The sequence below is a fragment of the Rhineura floridana genome, chromosome 3, assembly GCF_030035675.1.
Source record: "Rhineura floridana isolate rRhiFlo1 chromosome 3, rRhiFlo1.hap2, whole genome shotgun sequence".
NCBI classification, from domain to species: domain Eukaryota; kingdom Metazoa; phylum Chordata; class Lepidosauria; order Squamata; family Rhineuridae; genus Rhineura; species Rhineura floridana.
The window spans coordinates 136,987,396-137,005,713 of NC_084482.1; the positions used below are offsets into that span (position 1 = coordinate 136,987,396).

Genomic DNA, 18,318 nt, shown 5'->3' on the forward strand with positions numbered 1-18,318 from the left:
ACTTTCAGGATTCTTTGGGGGAAGCCATGACTGTTTAAAGTGGAATAAATGTCTGGTGTGGATGTGGCCTTTATATCCTAATCTTAAAAATCTTTTAGTGATTACAGATATTTATTGAACTTCTAAGAGGAACGAGAGAGGAAGTTCTAGGCTTAATAGACAATATAAAAACTGACGAATCACCAGGCCCGGATGGCATCCACCCGAGAGTTCTCAAAGAACTCAAAGGTGAAATTGCTGATCTGCTAACTAAAATATGTAACTTGTCCCTCAGGTCTTCCTCCGTGCCTGAGGACTGGAAAGTGGCAAATGTAACGCCAATCTTCAAAAAGGGATCCAGGGGAGATCCCGGAAATTACAGGCCAGTTAGCTCAAATTCTGTCCCTGGAAAACTGGTAGAAAGTATTATTAAAGCTATATTAACTAAGGATATAGAAGAACAAGCCTTGCTGAAGCAGAGCCAGCATGTCTTCTGCAAGGGAAAGTCCTGTCACCGTAACCTATTAGAATTCTTTGAGAGTGTCAACAAGCATATAGATAGAGGTGATCCAGTGGACATAGTGTACTTAGACTTTCAAAAAGCTTTTGACAAGGTACCTCACCAAACACTTCTGAGGAAGCTTAGCAGTCATGGAATAAGAGGTCCTCTTGTGGATAAGGAATTGGTTAAGAAGCAGAAAGCAGAGAGTAGGAATAAATGGACAGTTCTCCCAATGGAGGGCTGTAGAAAATGGAGTCCCTCAAGGATCGGTATTGGGACCTGTACTTTTCAACCTGTTCATTAACAACCTAGAATTAGGAGTGAGCAGTCAAGTGCCAAGTTTGCTGACGATACTAAATTGTTCAGGGTTGTTAAAACAAAAAGGGATTGCGAAGAGCTCCAAAAAGACCTCTCCAAACTGAGTGAATGGGCGGAAAAATGGCAAATGCAATTCAATATAAACAAGTGTAAAATTATGCATATTGGAACAAAAAACCTTAATTTCACATATACACTCATGGGGTCTGAACTGGCGGTGACCGACCAGGAGAGAGACCTCGGGTTGTAGTGGACAGCACGATGAAAATGTTGACCCAGTGTGCGGCAGCTGTGGAAAAGGGAAATTCCATGCTAGGGATAATTAGGAAAGGTATTGAAAATAAAACAGCCGATATCATAATGCTGTTGTATAAATCTATGGTGTGGCTGCATTTGGAATACTGTGTACAGTTCTGGTCACCTCATCTCAAAAAAGATATAGAGTTGGAAAAGGTTCAGAAGAGGGCAACCAGAATGATCAAGGGGATGGAGCGACTCCCTTATGAGGAAAGGTTGCAGCATTGGGGGCTTTTTAGTTTAGAGAAAAGGCGGGTCAGAGGAGACATGATAGAAGTGTATAAAATTATGCATGGCATTGAGAAAGTGGATAGAGAAAAGTTTTTCTCCCTCTCTCATAATACTAGAACTCGTGGACATTCACAGAAGCTGAATGTTGGAAGATTCAGGACAGACAAAAGGAAGTACTTCTTTACTCAGCGCATAGTTAAACTATGGAATTTGCTCCCACAAGACACAGTAATGGCCACCAGCTTGGATGGCTTTAAAAGAAGATTAGACAAATTCATGGAGGACAGGGCTATCAATGGCTACTAGCCATGATGGCTGTGCTCTGCCACCCTAGTCAGAGGCAGCATGCTTCTGAAAACCAGTTGCCGGAAGCCTCAGGAGGGGAGAGTGTTCTTGCACTCGGGTCTTGCTTGTGGGCTTCCCCCAGACACCTGGCTGGCCACTGTGAGAACAGGATGCTGGACTAGATGGGCTACTGGCCTGATCCAGCAGGCTCTTCTTATGTTCTTATCTTGTGGAATTTTTGGAGCTGTTGTGAATTGTAAAGCACACTGTTGCTGGTTTTATTCTGTGTTGGTTTTATGATTGTATCTAAGTACATGAGCTACTAAACATCAGTTTTTAACATGTAGGGTTTATCCACACAGCGATTTGATGTGTGTTTGGTGCTACTTGCAGCCCCTTTTATTCACATGGTTCGTATAACATTACTGGCAAACAGAAGCTATCATACAGTTTCCTGCCTGTAAATCTGTACTAACCCAATCCTCTGATAATCTGAAAAGGGAAGGAAAAAACATGTTCACTCCATATCTCAGGGGTGTCACTAGGGCGGTGCGGCGGGTGCGGGCCGCACTGGGTGACACCACAAGATGGGAGTGACACCCAGACCCGCCGGGCATGGCTACCAGTGAGCAAACAGACAACGGAAATGGCAAAGAAGCCTGGGAAGAGGAGCGGAAGGGAATAAACTGCACTTCCCAAAAGGCATTTTGCGGGGAATGAATTACTTTCCCATAAGGCAACGCGGCTAGCAGGTAGCCACTTATATCGATTTCCCTCTTCAGGTGTAGGTCATAGCACTACAATTCCCATGGGGCAAAGCAGTTGCTGGCACAGATCAGACAATGAGTCTTATAAATGCTAACCCAAAGGGATACAGTCTTAAAGGTTCTTTTTATAAATGTCTGGTTTTGTGGGTGGTAAAAACGTTCATGTAAAAAGTACAGTAAGAGGAAATAGACACGAAAGTGAAAAACTCAGACCAGGCAAGCTCAAAAATTCTCTTTCGTTTCTTATTAAATGATGTTCTCTATCCCCGAAACTGGACGAGTTAAACGTATTTGGTGTGATGGGGCTACCTTTTAAAGGCTAAGTGGTTGACAGCAATTAATCTGGTGCAGTTCTCCCCATCATTCAGTTGCAGCAGTAGGGAACGGTGCACCTGTTGAATTTGTGCATCTTTTCAATTGTGCACCTTTTCACAGCCTAATCCTATGCAGACGTAGACAAGCCTAAGTCAACTGGTTTCAGTGGGTTTAGCTGCACCCAACTTTGCATAAGATCAGGCAGCTACATGATGACGAAGTTTCTCTTGTGGGAGTCCATCAAGGAATCTTTGCTGTAGAAGCATATTTTCAAAGAATTCTTGGTGGACTGTTGAACCTTAATTCTATTCATATGTGTGTGTGTGTGCACGTGTGAATCTGTGTGTGGTCTGTGTGTGTGAGTGAGAGATAGATCCATCTATGTACAAGGTACAAAACCTCTGTTTCAGTTCTGACAGACTGCAGTTATCAGACATGATGGACCTGCTGTGTCTTAAAGATAAATACGATGGTGCCCGTTTTTCATTTTCTAGGCAAGGAATAGGATTCTGATTTTAAAAGGAAAAAGGAGTCAAGCAGCTAGTCAGTGTGAGAAGGAAGGAGACAGCAGATACATTAGAAGTTGGCATTCAATGCAAGAATGTTACAACATGTGCTCTTGGGAACCTGAGTGTGTGCATTTGCCACCCTCATGTCCCATGAAACACACCTCCTTGAGAGGAGGGGATCTTTTGCTAGGGATAAAAACAAGCGCTTTGCCCTGAAATGTGCTTAAATGGTGTATATATTTAACCCAAGAAATGCAGGTCCAAACCAAAATAAAGCAAAGCTTGGTTTTATTGAGAGAAAGAGTAGGAAAGCATTACAGAATTACTTGGGTGCGTGGCAGCATTTATCATTAATATCCTAACCCATTCATAACTTTAAACTAAAGAAATCAAAAGACCCTATTACTATAAGAGGTGAAAGGTAAGAGAGAGATTACCTATCCTATGCCCTGAGTTGGCGGCTGAATACTGCTGAAGCTATGTGGAAGAGCTCTGATCCAAAACCAGGAAGGAATCTCTTGGTCTCAAGGTTTTGTACCGAGACCCAGAGTCTCCCCGGTTCTGTCCCTGCAGTCCTTGATGCGTTCCTTGAGAGCGTCGTACACGTGTGTCGGAGCTCTGGTGTTCCTCAGCCCCCCTTTTTTCTTTCTTCCTCTCCTCCCTCCTTCTTCTACCTTCAAGCCTCGGTTTTAAAATACCTTTTTTCCTCTCTCCCCCTCCTACCAAGGAGGGTATGAAAGTCTGGTGATGTTGTGTATGTGTGTGTGTATCTCTAACTGACCCTGAAAACTAAGCTCCTTACAAACAATGGGATTCACTGTGGGTGAGGGAAATTTGCCAAAGGACAAGATAACAATTATGCAGAACATTTATGCTGTAGCTTTAGTTTGTATCTTAATTTCTGCCCTTGTTACTCTTCGCACAAAACCTCATGGGAAAGCATAACCAGCCATACCATTAGGTGGGGGTGTGGGGTGGGAATTGTAGTTTAGCAGGCTCCATGGCCCTGCCTCGTAACAAGAACTGAACTTGTTTTGTTTATTAATAAAGAGTTACAACAGGTATCTTCTTGGAATGTAAATGCTAGACAAGTAACAGGTAAATATGCTTCAAGATTTAGCCAGATCTTAACCACTTCTGTTTAGAAGCAAGCATATGTAAAGGGAAACCTTGAGGGTTGGCAAGGCACCATGGGAAGATCCTATATGCTCCACTGCCCGTTTACCAACCATGGACATCCTTATATTCTGATTATCTGCCCCAGGTACAACACTGTTCCTTTTTTGTCTTTTGAAACAATTTAAGGGATACTTAAAAAAGAAAAGAGAGTTCCTATTCTTTGTGTTCAGTGCTTCTCCTGGATCGCTTTAAGCTAAATCTATGAGTAGGGAGTGGGTGCAGCTTGACTGTAGCCATTGTGATGCTCTCCAGATGTCATGGGCTTCAGCTCCCATCACCCCTGACCATTGGCCATGATGGCTGGGGCTGATGGGAGTTGGAGTCCAACAACACCTGGAGGGCATTCTGTCGGCTATCCCTCCGGCAGATGCATAACCAATCTACTTCTTCCCCTCATAGAGTTCCCTGGCAAGAGGGATTGATTGTTAAAGCACTCTGGGAAATGTTGCTCTGCATGGGGAAAAGGAGACACACACACCCTCAGCACTCTTAACAAACTTCAGTTCCCAGGATTCTCTGGAGGAAGCTATAACTAGAGTTGCCAGGCTGAGGGCCAGATAATGATTCTGTATCTTTAAGAGAAGAGGAAAATTCAGCCAAGTGCAGGTGTTCTTGCAACACTATAATGGGAAAAACCACAAGGTGAAATTCTGCCTTCGCCCTGCACAACTTTTAGATACAGAAGACCTCTCAGAGGCTGGGCCTGGCAACCAAGAGGTCTTCTGTATCTTTAAAAGTTGTGCAGGGGGAAGGGAGAATTCCACCTTGTGGTTTTTCCCATTACAATGTTGCAAGTGTTGAGTCCAGGTGTGGGGAGCCTTTGGCCCTCCAGATGTTGCTGCACTACAACTCCTGTCATTATCCCTGGCCGTTGGGCACGCTTGCTGGGGCTGATGGGAGCTGTAGTTCAGCATGGTCTGGTACAGGAGGAGGTCCATGGGGGTGACACCATGCGTTACCGCACCGGATGACACCAACCCTAGTGACGCCACTGCCATATCTCTAGGGTTTCCAGACACTTTGCTCCGATGCTTTTAGGTAGGTGTGGCAGTCATTCCCTTCTCCATGACCACTCCCTCCAGCTCCCTTTATTTATTTTATTTCCTGCAACTTACAGCTGCTGTCCCCTGTTCTGCAATGCTTTTTTATGTTGCTGCAAAGGGTGCCTTTATTTTCTCCCCCCCCCCCAACTTGTGCACAAAAGCGTAACACTGCTCAAACAAAGATTTGTATTTCAGCTGTATTGTACCAGTGAAAATACAAATAATCGCAATTCTAGGTTGTTGTTTTTAATGAAACTTATTGGTACAACAGACTGAACATGCTCGGGTGCCAGGTAACGAGAGGGAGTGGTAATGTTAAATTAGAGGGTGTGGTCTTTAGAAAACTGTGTGATTGATGCTTCCCCTCAAGTGCGACTAGAAAACACCATGATTGCAGCTGGCATTGATCCCATACTGTAGAAAGTGCAAACAGAAAATGAAGGTAAAAACAGTGTTTTTAGCACACAGTTATGCTCCCATGTGGATAAGCCCATATTGTAAGCCAGCCAGAGAATGTTTTCCTTTTGGGCAGCCTAAAAATGCAGTAAATTAAAAACAATTGAATATAAATAAATAAAGGAAAGTCCATTTCAAGCGATGATACAGTCTTTGCATTCAGTAAGCCCTTGTGGATAAGGTCCCATTCAGTTATGTAGACTGCATATACCCAAATCTGATCCTGACTTCGTACACATCAGTTGGGAGAAGTCACTGTGACTTGCCTTTGCTTATGTATAGGACTGAGATGGACAAACAAGTTAAAGACACAATATGCAAAAACTTCAGTATATGTTTTTTACCCACACACGTAGTCCAATTTATATAGCGATAGTAGCACCACCTGTACCTTGTGCCACTTAAGCTGAACATGCCATGCTGTACATGTTAGGCAAATTATGTAATTGTAAAAAAAATGTACGTGGCTGTTCCCGGTGTACTCAAAGTGGCTTAAAGGATACCGTATGTAAGGGCTGTTACCCAGGACCATACAAGCACCCTTGTACAGCATTTTATAGCTTGCAGTAATGATAGGCGGTAATGCAGTATCATTATTGTTGGCTGCTATGTTAGAACTGTTTGTACCTCAGTCAGGTACAATTCAGCTTTATATCTGAGTCAGGACCCTTGCATCTTTATACATGGATGTATAAAACACAAGCATAAAGCAGTACATTTTTAGCTGATACTACTTCAATAAATTGCTAACCATAATTTACTCATTTACTTTAATATTCCTAAAACAAAATAGAAACACATCAGCTGTTAGTAATCTATATGTACAAAGCTGTGCCCATACTTGCTTATCTGACCAAAAGTGAGTAAAATTTTGCAGTTGTGAAAGCTTCCACTATATAAAGTAAGTGCTTAGAATCTTCTTTTTAAATTATTAATTCTCATCTGCCAGTTGTACATATTTTCTCCATTGTAAAATGTCTGAGGAAATATAGTAACATGGTTTTTAAAAAATAGTATACAAATGTATATATATATGAGTGTATCAAATATAAAAGCATGATATCAACACCGGATGCCACCTCTGTGAATACAGTGCAAATATGCACATACAACACACTGTCCACCCTGGCACAACAGGAAAATCCAGCTTCTGTGAGCAAAATCATGAATAAGTCATAGGTATACTGCAAAGAATAAGTTTACCTTGTCATTGTGATATGGCCAAGTGAAACATGAGGCTGTCTCTATTAGAAGCCACAGAGGTGGAACTCCTCCCAAATTACTCGTCTAAATTTTTCAAGGTGTTCAAAGGTTAAAACGATTTATTTCTTCATGGCCCTTGAGCTCATTGTAGACTTATGGTTCCTCAGAGCAGCGAAAACTCAAGCTGTAGCTGTTTGCTATAGCTAAATAGAAGCAGAAATGGCTGGGGTGGGGGGAACTAACTAGACTAGTTTATCTAACTTTGTTGTATTTCTTTTTCTTTTTTTTTTTTTTTTACAATAATTTTTATTCAGATTTTCATAAAACATACAAGACGAAATCATAAAACATTCAAAGACAAAAAACAAAATCAAAAATAGTTAAACAAAAAAAAAAAAAAAAAAAAAAAACAAAAATAAAAAATAAAAAATAAAGAGTAAAATATTGACTTCCCATTTGTCAAAGATCAAATCAGTTATAAGTCTATAATATATAACAATCCTGTCTCTTAAGTCATATTATAAAATCACTTTCCTCCAGTAGTTATCTTACTTAATCATCAAATCTCATAAACATTACTTTATTCTTTCCACAAAAAGTCAAAGAGAGGTTTCAATTCTTTAAGAAATATATCTATCAATTTTTTTTTTCCAGATAAGCATATCGATTAATCCATCTCATTACTAATTATGATAATCTTATTGTCATAACCATAGTCAAAATAAACATTTCAATTAATCCATCACATCAGAATCTGTTAGGTTCAGTAATTTCAGTAGCCATTGTTCTATTATCCCTATTAGTTCCATTTTCCATCTTCCATCTTCAGTAGTCTTGTTAAGTCCAGTAATTTCAGTATCCAATCTTCCATTATCAGTATTCCATAATAATCTTGCTGTCAAAGCCATAGTCATATAGTAAGAGTCTGATGGGAATTACCTCTATCCCAAATATTTTCTTGCCATCCATTCTGAATAGGTTGCTGAAATACTGCTGTAAAATCATATCTCTGTTCTTTTTTTCAAAATACACTGGGTCATCTCTTGAAAGTTTTTCCATTGTCACATGGCTGCAGTTAATTCCATAGATTTTCTCTATATTGGGCTCCATCACATCATTCCAGTCCAGAAGATTATCCATGCCATTGATAACTTTATCTCTAGAATCTTCATTAATTTCTTCAGAGATAACATTGAGTTCCAAACAATAGATTTTATTTCTAAAGTCCATAGACTCCAAATCTTGTTCCTGTTCCACGTTTGTTCCAATCTCCGGGATCTCCTCTCTCACAGGGACCCCTGTTCCAGTCTCCAGGGTCTCCTCTCTCACAGGGACCCCTGTTCCAGTCTCCAGGGTCTCCTCTCTCACAAGGACCCCTATGTCTTTAATCTCCTGTGTCTCCAAACAATAGATTTTATTTCTAAAGTCCATAGACTCCAAATCTTTTTCCTGTTCCACGTTTGTTCCAATCTCCGGGGTCTCCTCTCTCACAGGGACCCCTTCCAGGGTCACCTCTCTCACAGGGACCCCTATATCTTTAATCTCCTGCTTCATTTTACTCAATTCAATTTTCAGCTCCTTACAACCCTGTCGCAGGTTTTGTTTCGTTATCTCAATCTCATCCATTATTTTCTGAAACATAGTTATTTCCAGATTCTCAGCCACTTTCTTAATTGCCATTTTAAAAGAAAAATATAGGAAAACCACTTCTTATTTCAGCAACAATTGGGTTAATACTCCAAACTTGGTGACATCACAGTATACACAGAGCAGACAGCCTTATCTCTCCATGCTTAAGTAAACAAAATGCAGTTCCCAGGATCGAAACAATTAATGGCGGTCGTCAGAAAACAGATTCGTCAAAATAAAATTGACCAAAAAGAGAGTAGTCTCAGACAATATAATATTCTTCAAAATAAAAATCTGGAATAGAAATCCCTCTTCTGTGTATATCTTTAGAATGCAAATCCAGGACAGCTTTTTGCAACAAAAACAGAGATAAGCTATTAATTAGTGAGTAGCAGAGAGAAGTTATGGCTCCCCAGTGAGATGTCAAAAACCGATCAATCTGGCAAATCTCTTTTAAACAGCAACAATTTAAGTCAAGTAAAAGAAAAATATAGAAAGAAGGGTGCTTGCCTGTTAGTGCGTTCTCTCTTAGAAGATAAGATGAACGTTCGCTTTATCAGATAGAGCTTGTTGTTGAAAATCCGTCCCACCTTCGTCGGCTGGACCTCGTCCCATAAATTAATGAGATCTGGTCGTCCCAACAAAAATAGGCTTTGAGGTTAATCTCTTCGTTTCTCCCTACCCGGGAGAAGTTTAATCAGTCAAAAAAAAAAAAAATCTGACTGATATATCTGAATAAGCTTCTTTTGAGGCAGGAGCCCGTCTCAAAAGCAGGCACAGGCTAAGTCACCCTTCCCGGAAGTCATTGTATTTCTTTTTCCAATACAGAAGAGAAACGTGGCAGACTCAGTTTTGTGGATTCAGGAAACTGAATCATGGGGTATATAATACCAAATTGACTTGCCTTTTGTGCATATTTTAATTAGCCCTTAGAATAGAAATATTAAAATGAAGACAAAAGGTTGCATGTTCTTATGTCTGCCCTTTGGAAAATTCTAAAGCATATTGAGGAAATGTTTTGTTTTAATTAAGAAGTTTTAGCATGATCCATCGCTCCATTGTTAGGCAAGCAGAAATGCTTGTGTTGATGGAAAGAACTCCTTAGCACTATGTTGAATGCAACCCATTCTGTCTGAATTAATTCGGTTTCTAAAATTTGGTAGGCATCATAACTATAGAAAAGCATCCAACAATTTGAAGAACTGGATAATCTAGGAAAGTAAATATATACCACAATTACTTTTTCTTTTTGATGGTAGAATCCTGTCAAAAGAGAGGTATATTTTTATTGATGACATTTATTTAGTGTCATTCATTGATTCCATGAAAAGTAGAAATTGAATTACACACGATTGTAATATTTTGTTGTTCAACTAAATTCAGATGTGAAGATTGCCAAAAATATTTAAAACTATAAAGTGGTCTTTGACAAGCTGTTAAATTATAATGCTGATAGAGCTATAAGAAATGTTTATATGTACTGTTTTATCCAGCGATGTGCATACATGCTATTGCTGTAATTAATTTTTAGCTAAATGTGAATAAACGCCACAGGGTTCTATTTTATGTTTTAATTTATGGTTTTAAAACTTTGCTGTTAGGGGTCTTGGAAGTTTTTATGTTGGAAGATTTTTTAAAAAAATATCTTTAAAATTAATAACACATAATAATCATGCTAATATGTCCTACATGAAATATAACTTGGGTGATATTTCCTGATGAGCTGTGATGTACAGCATTTGTGATTCATATAAATTTATGGAATCTCTTTACAAAAAGAAATACCCCTTTTTCTTTAGATCATTGATAACACCTTCCAAGATTACACAGAAAGGGGCCTTCAAACTAAGTATTTTTAGGTGAATTACAGCATCAACACATTTCCACATAATTTCAGACACCACATTAAAATGTTTTAGTTTCTATTAGCTAGTGCTCTGAAAAGCATAAACTCACCTTTTTTGCTCTTGTGCAGTGTGGCTGACTGACTCACATCGTTAATAGGAGTCTAAACCCAAGCTCAGATGCACATTTTCCTTAACTTCCATAATCAGAAATAAGAAAGAGCTGCAGTGGAAATTTTGTTCCACCAAGTGCCAAAACTAATGTGTATTTAATGCTTAGGCTGGAGTTTAGAATGAGCTTTTGCACTTCACTGAACTGTGCAGCACAGTAGATGATAGATAATTATTAGAAGTACCTTAGCAACATGGAGTGATTGGCACTGAGAAATGGTGAGAACACATTGCTGCCAAAAATGATGGCTGCCAATTAAACATGTGTAATTTAGAGGATGGATCGAAGTGAGAAATTTGCTTTTCATTATACACTGGAGTTCCACTGGGTTTTTGCTGACACTTGCACAACAGAGACCTTTTTTTAATAGCACCAAATACAGATTCAGATAGGGAGGAGAGCAGGGTGTAGGGGTGGACACTTTAATTTCATACTATTTGGAAAAAGCTGATTTTCCCCTTGGTGAGCATGATCTCTTTGAAAGATTGTATGCATGTCAAGTTGCTCACTGAAGGAGTAAACATGTTTGGCCTTTTGCCACTCAGGGAAGGGACAAATGGCTTACAGGGCATATATAGGCCTCCAAGCTTGTTGATGCAATCAATCTCTTTGTAGATCTTAGCTAAATATTTTTAAAATGACAGCTTAAGGCACAGAAATCATAAGAAATTAACAATTATACTCTCAAATTACATTGTTTCTGATATATAGTTCTGATACTGCTTTTAAGCAGATACTACAAGCTCAAGAATTGTTTCTACCTATATATTGCTGCTACAAATGTAATATATTAACGTATTAAGTCTTTTAGTTAGCACAATTATTGTACTGCTTCTGGTGATCAAAGCAAGATGTCAGAGAGATGTTCAGCCTGTTCACATCAAGCTGCTTAATTTTGGCCGAGGGGCAAAATAAGACACAGACACAGCAGTTTGGGTTGAACAAAGGGCCACTTTATTAAACTATAACAAACCCATTAAAGTGACCTGCAGAGGGGAAACCTAGATACAGGTACTGTCTATAAGTAAGCAGCTGGCCATATAGCTCTCGGGTGACCAGCCCCTGCTGGGTCAAGGGCAAGCCCCTTTTGCTTACCCCTTACCCCGGCCACACATTGTAGGTGATCAGGGGGGTCTTCCCACATCACCCCCCCGGGGCTGTACAACTCTGGGTAGATGAGGTAAGTTGGTCCCAAAAGCAGCCCATATCTTGCCCTCAGGCTGTAAAGCCCTGAGAGACAGGCCTCCAGAACCACCAATCACCTCCAAAGGTGCCTAAGGGGACCACCTAGCTGTCATTACCTAGTTCCCTTCCCTCACCTTACCACCACCAAAGGGGGGCAAATCTGTATTTAGTCCCCCTTTACCCCACTGCCGAGAAGCACTTCTTGCAGACACCTCTGCAGGTCTCCCAAAAAGTCGTTGTTCCCTGCATCCATCAGGTGAATGCCATCGGCTCTATAAAGCTCAACCCTCAAATGCTGCATGTGGGGATGTGGAATAGCCCACCCCCCCATGCTCAAGAAGAGCCAACCGAATCTGCTGGTTGACCTTCTTTCTTGCCCGATCTATCCCCTTTGGGTCCCACACACCATACCAAACCCTAGGTGGGAGAATGTCTGACCACAGCAGACACATCAAAGGCCACTGTTGCCTTATAAAGTGCATGTCCTCACATGCCTGAACAGTAAGGGCCCTGCCCTTAAGTAAACCAAGGTCATTCTCACCCAGGTGAATGAACATAACCTGCGGAACTGCCCACACTAAACCTTGCTGGAACGATGCGGGTAGGAGCCCATCCCAGCGCATCCTTCGCCAGCCAAGCCATTGCACTGAGGCCCAGCTATGAACCCACATGTGACATCGCAGCCCTACGGCTCGCCCAGAAAACCATGCTGTGGCTGCAGATTAGGATGCTCATCCGGTCCATTCCCATCCAGCAACCTGCCAAAACAAATTACAAACCATTAGGCTTCCTGATTTCCAGCCCCCCATAGGGTGAATATAGCTCTTATAAGCCCCAGAAGTCCACTGTCCAACTGCCTGCAACCTTGCTTGAGAAAACCCAAGACTTGCTGCCATAGAAGCAGCTCCAATCCTAAACGAGTGGATCCCAAACCCTGAGGGGTCCACTCCTAGACCCTGCAAGGTCCGCTTCATGAGTGCCCAGAACTGATACTTTGTGAGGGGAGACCCTCCCTTGTGAATAAACAAATATCCAATCCCTGCTCCCCTGGCACTAAGAAAGACTTGTAAAGCCTGCACCGGGCAGAGGTTTGGCATCAAGGGAGGAAGGGGCTAAAACTGATCAGTCTTGGACCTCCTCAACCTAATGTAGCCACAACCCCCTTCCATGCTGACATGCGCTGGGAAGGGTCCAGCTTGACCTCAGCTACCACTTCCCCTATCCAAAATGCCCCCCAAAACAGCGTGAGGGCCACTGCCTGGAACAGCTGGACCTCATAGCTCGATGAGCATACCTTTGTCCACTGGCCCACCAAACCCATCAAAAGGTCCGGTGACAAAGGTCGTTGGGGATCAGGGGTAGCTGGGTGTTCTCTAGCCCACCCAGCCAACATACGGCACACCTGAAAATCTCCTGAATGGTCTAAAAAACCCCAGCTTTGGCCAGCTTACCTGGAAGCACTTGGACTGACAGGCCCCTCCTTCTGCCATCCACCAGGAATTCCAGCAGGTGACTCACCGGAATAGGCCACTTTGGCATATAGACCCTGCTGCCCCAGAACTCCTGAATCGCCCACCTGCTCTTTGATAGCTGGCGAGTGTGCTGGGGGCAATGGATAGCCTTATGGCCCTCTCCAACTCCGTTCTCCAATCTCCCAAATCGCAAGGGGCATGGCTTCCGGCTAAGCCCTGGCCAGCGGCACCAGCTGCCGAAAACACTCCATCTGGTTCCATGACAGAGCATCAGCAACACTATTGTCAATGCCTGGAACATGCCGTGCCTGGAAAAGCACATTAAAACGTAGACATTGGAGAACAAAAGACCAGATGAGGCCCATAATCCTGGTGTTCCAGGATGTAAGAGAATTGATAACATGGACTGTAGCCATGTTATCACACCAAAAATGGACTGTAGAGTTCCGCGGCCTCTCAGCCCACAAGTAGACTGCCACCACTATCGGGAAAAACTCCAGAAAGGTCAGATCCTTGGTCAGTCCATCCTGAATCTAGGTCTGTGGCCAACGCCCATTACACCAGGAAGACCCAAAAACTACCCCAAATCCAAAAGCCCCTGATGCATCAGATTGGATTTGAAGTTCCGCCTCCAGGAGCCAGTCCTGCCTCCAAAAGGATACTCCATTGAAATCCTGCAGGAAGGAGGACTACACTACCAGGTCGGCACACAACGCAGCCATCACCCTGAACCTATGGTGGGGCTGTAAAAGCCCCACCATGGCATCATAAACTCGTCGCAAAAATGCCCTACCTGGCACGACAACCCTGCACACAAAGCCTGGAGGGTAGACAGAAACACCTTCTTGCCTTCTGAAACCTCCCTAATCTTAAATTGGAGGAGGTCAAGCTTCTCCCTGGGCAGCCTACAACACTGTTTCACTGAATCGATCTCAATACCCAGGAATGTCAGGACAGGGGCTGGGCCTTCCGTCTTTTCAGTGGCTAAGGGAACACCCAGTTCCTTTGCCAGGTCACCAAACTAGGACATCAAATGTTGGCATTCACCAGTGCCTGCCCTACCTGCGAACAGAAAGTCATCCTAATACAGTACCACTGCATTCAAACCCGCTCGCCTTCTGACCGCCCACTCCAAAAAGGAGCTGAAGGGCTCAAAAACTGCACAAGAAATCGAGCAGCCCATAGTCAATGCTCTGTCCATATAGAATTTGCCCACGAAGGCAAAGCCCAGCAGCTCAAAGTCTGCAGGGTGGACGGGCAGGAGGCGGAAAGCAGACTGGATGTCACATTTGCCCATAAATGCCCCTCCACCACAAGCCCGCACCATGCACACTGCAGCATCCAGGGAGGTGCAGTGGACTGTACACAAACTGTCTGGTATAAAATCATTAACAGACTGCCCCCATGGGTAGGACAAGTGGTGAATCGATCTAAATTCCCCCACAGTCTTCTTGGGAACAATACCAAGAGGAGAAACCTTAAGGTTTGGAATGGGGGGTGATTGGAACGGGCCAAGCACCCACCTGGCCTGCATTTCCTTGTCAATCTTCTGTTGGACAACTGCCTCCATGCCCACTATAGATTTAAGGTTGTGGGACATGAAGGCAGCCTGTGGACCGGTATAGGGAATCCGAAAGCCTAAAGAAAAACCCAGTAACAAAAAAGTGTGTCTCCAGCCGCTGGGTAGCCAGCAAACAGGGGCTGTAAAACTTCTAACTTAACCAGGGAGGGACCCTTTACCCTGAGCAGCTCCAGGTGAGGGCTGCTTCCTGTTCTCCTGCTGATCCCTGACTGCCCCCCTAAACAGCCTGCCCCTGGACCAGGCCATGCACGAGTGTGCTGCTCCGCAGATGGAACACTCATGCCTGAAACAACACGGGTTGTGAGGACAACCCCCCCGGGAACTGAATTCCCAGCACAGCAGCCGTTGTCGAACCCCCTGCCCCGCATTAAAAAGGGGAAGGGTAGCGGCCGACTGTTTGCTCAATAAGTGCCCACTATTACACCTGTCCGCAGTCATGGCTCAGGCCGCTGCCATGAACTGCAGCCACAATTCTGGCTGTTTCTTGTCCCATGGCAGTGTCCTGTCACACGCAGCCTGCATACGAAAGACCTCATCACAGGACAGCCAGGACAGGCCAGAAAACTCAACATAAGCTCTGTATAAAGTATCCAGGTATTTTACCAGAGGCAACCCCTTCAGCAGCTGTCTTTCCATTATCAACCCAATGCAGATCAGGTATGCTGATAGCCAGTTGGCCCACATCCTATCCACCTTCCTATGCCTGGGCCTCTCAGGCTCCCTCTTTCCTTATCCCTTTTTGGGTGCTCTCGGTAGAGCAGGGAAAACAAATCCACGTATTCTCCCCACCAAATTTTTTCTGGTAGCAGGTGGAAACCCAGGGTGACATATGTGTCCCTGGAAGGAATGGCACCCACCTCTACTGACCCCAATGGATCTGTCATTGTGTCCTGAACTGCGGCTGCAGTCAGTGTTCGCCAGCCAGCACAGCAGGCAGAGCCAACCCCCCTAGGTAATGAGGCCGGTGCCGTCACCTGTCCCCTTCCCATGTGTTGCCAGACTTGGTTGCAAGCCACCTGAATTGGAGGCTTGAGACCTCCTGGTGTCGTCACTGTGCCCTGCCAGGTGGCGGTTGCGCTACTCGCTTCCACCCTGGAAGGAGTAGAGTACAGCTCCCCTTGACCTGGGGCCCAGGGCCCCCATGGAGGCCACCCCCAACCTGGCCATCCAGCTGCTTGAGCAGGCCTTGCTGACTCACCTGCTCCCACCAGCAGCCCTGTCACACTACCTGCCTGATCCTCCCTTGCTGATGATGGTGGTTAGCCAGCCTCAGATGCAGCCTCCTCCTGTTCCGTTCCAGCCTCCGCTAGTGCGGAGGGCTCTATCCTCCCAGTTGCAAGCTGGGCCGTGCTGGGATTGGTTTCCAGGGCATCCAGCCGGGCTAAAATCAAGGCAACAACATTTTGGTTAGCACTCTGCTGGTGCCCCGTGCCGCCCTGTGCCCTCACCTTAGAGCACTTAGGCCTGGCTGCCACCCATGTAGAAGTCCCAGGACTGGCTGATGGTTCAATGTTAGTTGGTGGGTGCATGGTGCCCTGACCTGATGTCCCCATCCCCCGCTTCTCTAATGCCTCCAGGTGCGCCAAAATATCCGCCCATGGTGGAGCCTCTTCTTCATCAGAAGAACCAGTCATGGGGGGGGTGTTTTGGTGGTGGCCCACAGGCCTTCCCTTTCCCTTTTGCCCCCCCTTTCCTTTCTTGGGCGGCATCCTAATTGTCGAAACTCCCCCACTTGTGTGATCCCGAAGAGTGGCCTAATGCTCCTGCCCCTGGTTTGTATTTTTATCCTAGCCTATTGGATTTATCACAATTATTTTTATATATTTATTTATTATATATATACACACACACATATTAGTATTGTTTGTACAAGGGGTGGCTAGGCTGCCCCAGCATATCACCCCCAACTATGGGGGGGTAGGTGACAACACCCCTGACTGGACTGGCCTCACTAATGAGGCTGCACCTCTGCTACCACTCCAAATCGCTGCCCACGTGGCTGCCTTTATCCCCCGCCGCTTTACTGGCTTCAGCCACCCCTCCTCTGTCGCCCCCCCAAACTGCATGGGGGGGCAGCAAAACAAGGCTGACTTGGCCCACAAATGCGGCCTTCTCACTGCCGCCGCTACACAAAGCACCACCAAAATGGCGCCATCTACGTGGCCGCCTGAAAATGGCTGCTGCCGCTCTTCTCCCACACTGCATCTCCCTTCCACCTCCTCGTCACAAGCAAAGAGGAGGAGAGAAGGGGCGGCATGGGCTTAGATAAGCCCCTGGTGCTCCACCCCTCCATGCAGCATGTCGCACATGCATGTTGTGTGCGCCGTGCGATGCTGCCCATTTTAAAAATGGTGGCTGCGGCATCGCTCCCTAGCCGCAACTATGCCCTGCCCGCCCATGCTTCGCAAAGGCGAACAGAGCAGGACATGTGGAAGAACAATGATGTTGTTTGCCCTGGTGCAATTACAGAAGCATTTTCTTCTGTCAAGTAGGACAGAATCAGGCAGCAAAAAATGCCAGTTTAGTGGGACCAGTTCCATAATTGGTCCTGTTCCCTAGTATCAATACAACAAGATGTATATTGTTTTAAGACAGATCCTAGGCCCTTTAAAAGTGATGAATATTGTTACAGTAGAACTCCAAGACTGCAATCCTATAAACGCTTACCTGGCTGAGAGTAAGGAAAATAGGAAGTTTTGATGGCATGTTACTAGGAATGCAAAGGATTATGCTGTTAAGACACTTTATTTCAAACAGCAGCTCACAGTTCCAACATAATTTATTGGTATCTTATATTGTGGTTACTTTTCAGGTAACTTTCACAACCTAGATTAATTTTCACTGTGTTTTTTAAAAAAATACTTTCTAGAATAGCCTGTTTTAGGTTTCACTCAAAGAAATATGAATTAATCACTCAAATTAATATAAAAAATAAAATTATGTTTTATTCTTCACTGTCGTTTATAATGCCAGTCTATCCATAAGTTTATAGTTCCCTAGTGAGGAAAAATGCTGAGAAGGAACCATTATCCAAACTACAATTTAATAAAACTTATTTAATAGTAATTTACTTTGCTTTTGAGTTCTGAATGAGGTTCTTTTTTAAAAAAAGAGATCTGTTCTGAAGTACCATTTGACTACAAGCATATCCCTACCAGATTCAGTGAGCAAATAGCTCCTTCTAGTGGTTATTTATGTAGTCTTGAAAACAAACACCTAATAAATCACATAATCCTTGTCCATTTAGAAAACAACTGAAATTTTGACTTTCCATTCATTTGTACAATTTAAATTACTCATATTGTGCTCCCCGAAAGATTTCTGGCTCCATGACTCCACAGTTATTTTAG

The 18,318-nt window shown here is 43.7% G+C and overlaps 1 protein-coding gene across 1 annotated transcript in view; it reads left to right on the forward strand.

Annotated features, from left to right (window-relative positions):
- The window catches only part of ATP2B2 (ATPase plasma membrane Ca2+ transporting 2), a 462,511-nt gene that overhangs the window by 385,287 nt on the left and 58,906 nt on the right, over positions 1-18,318 (forward strand). The window lies entirely within an intron of this gene.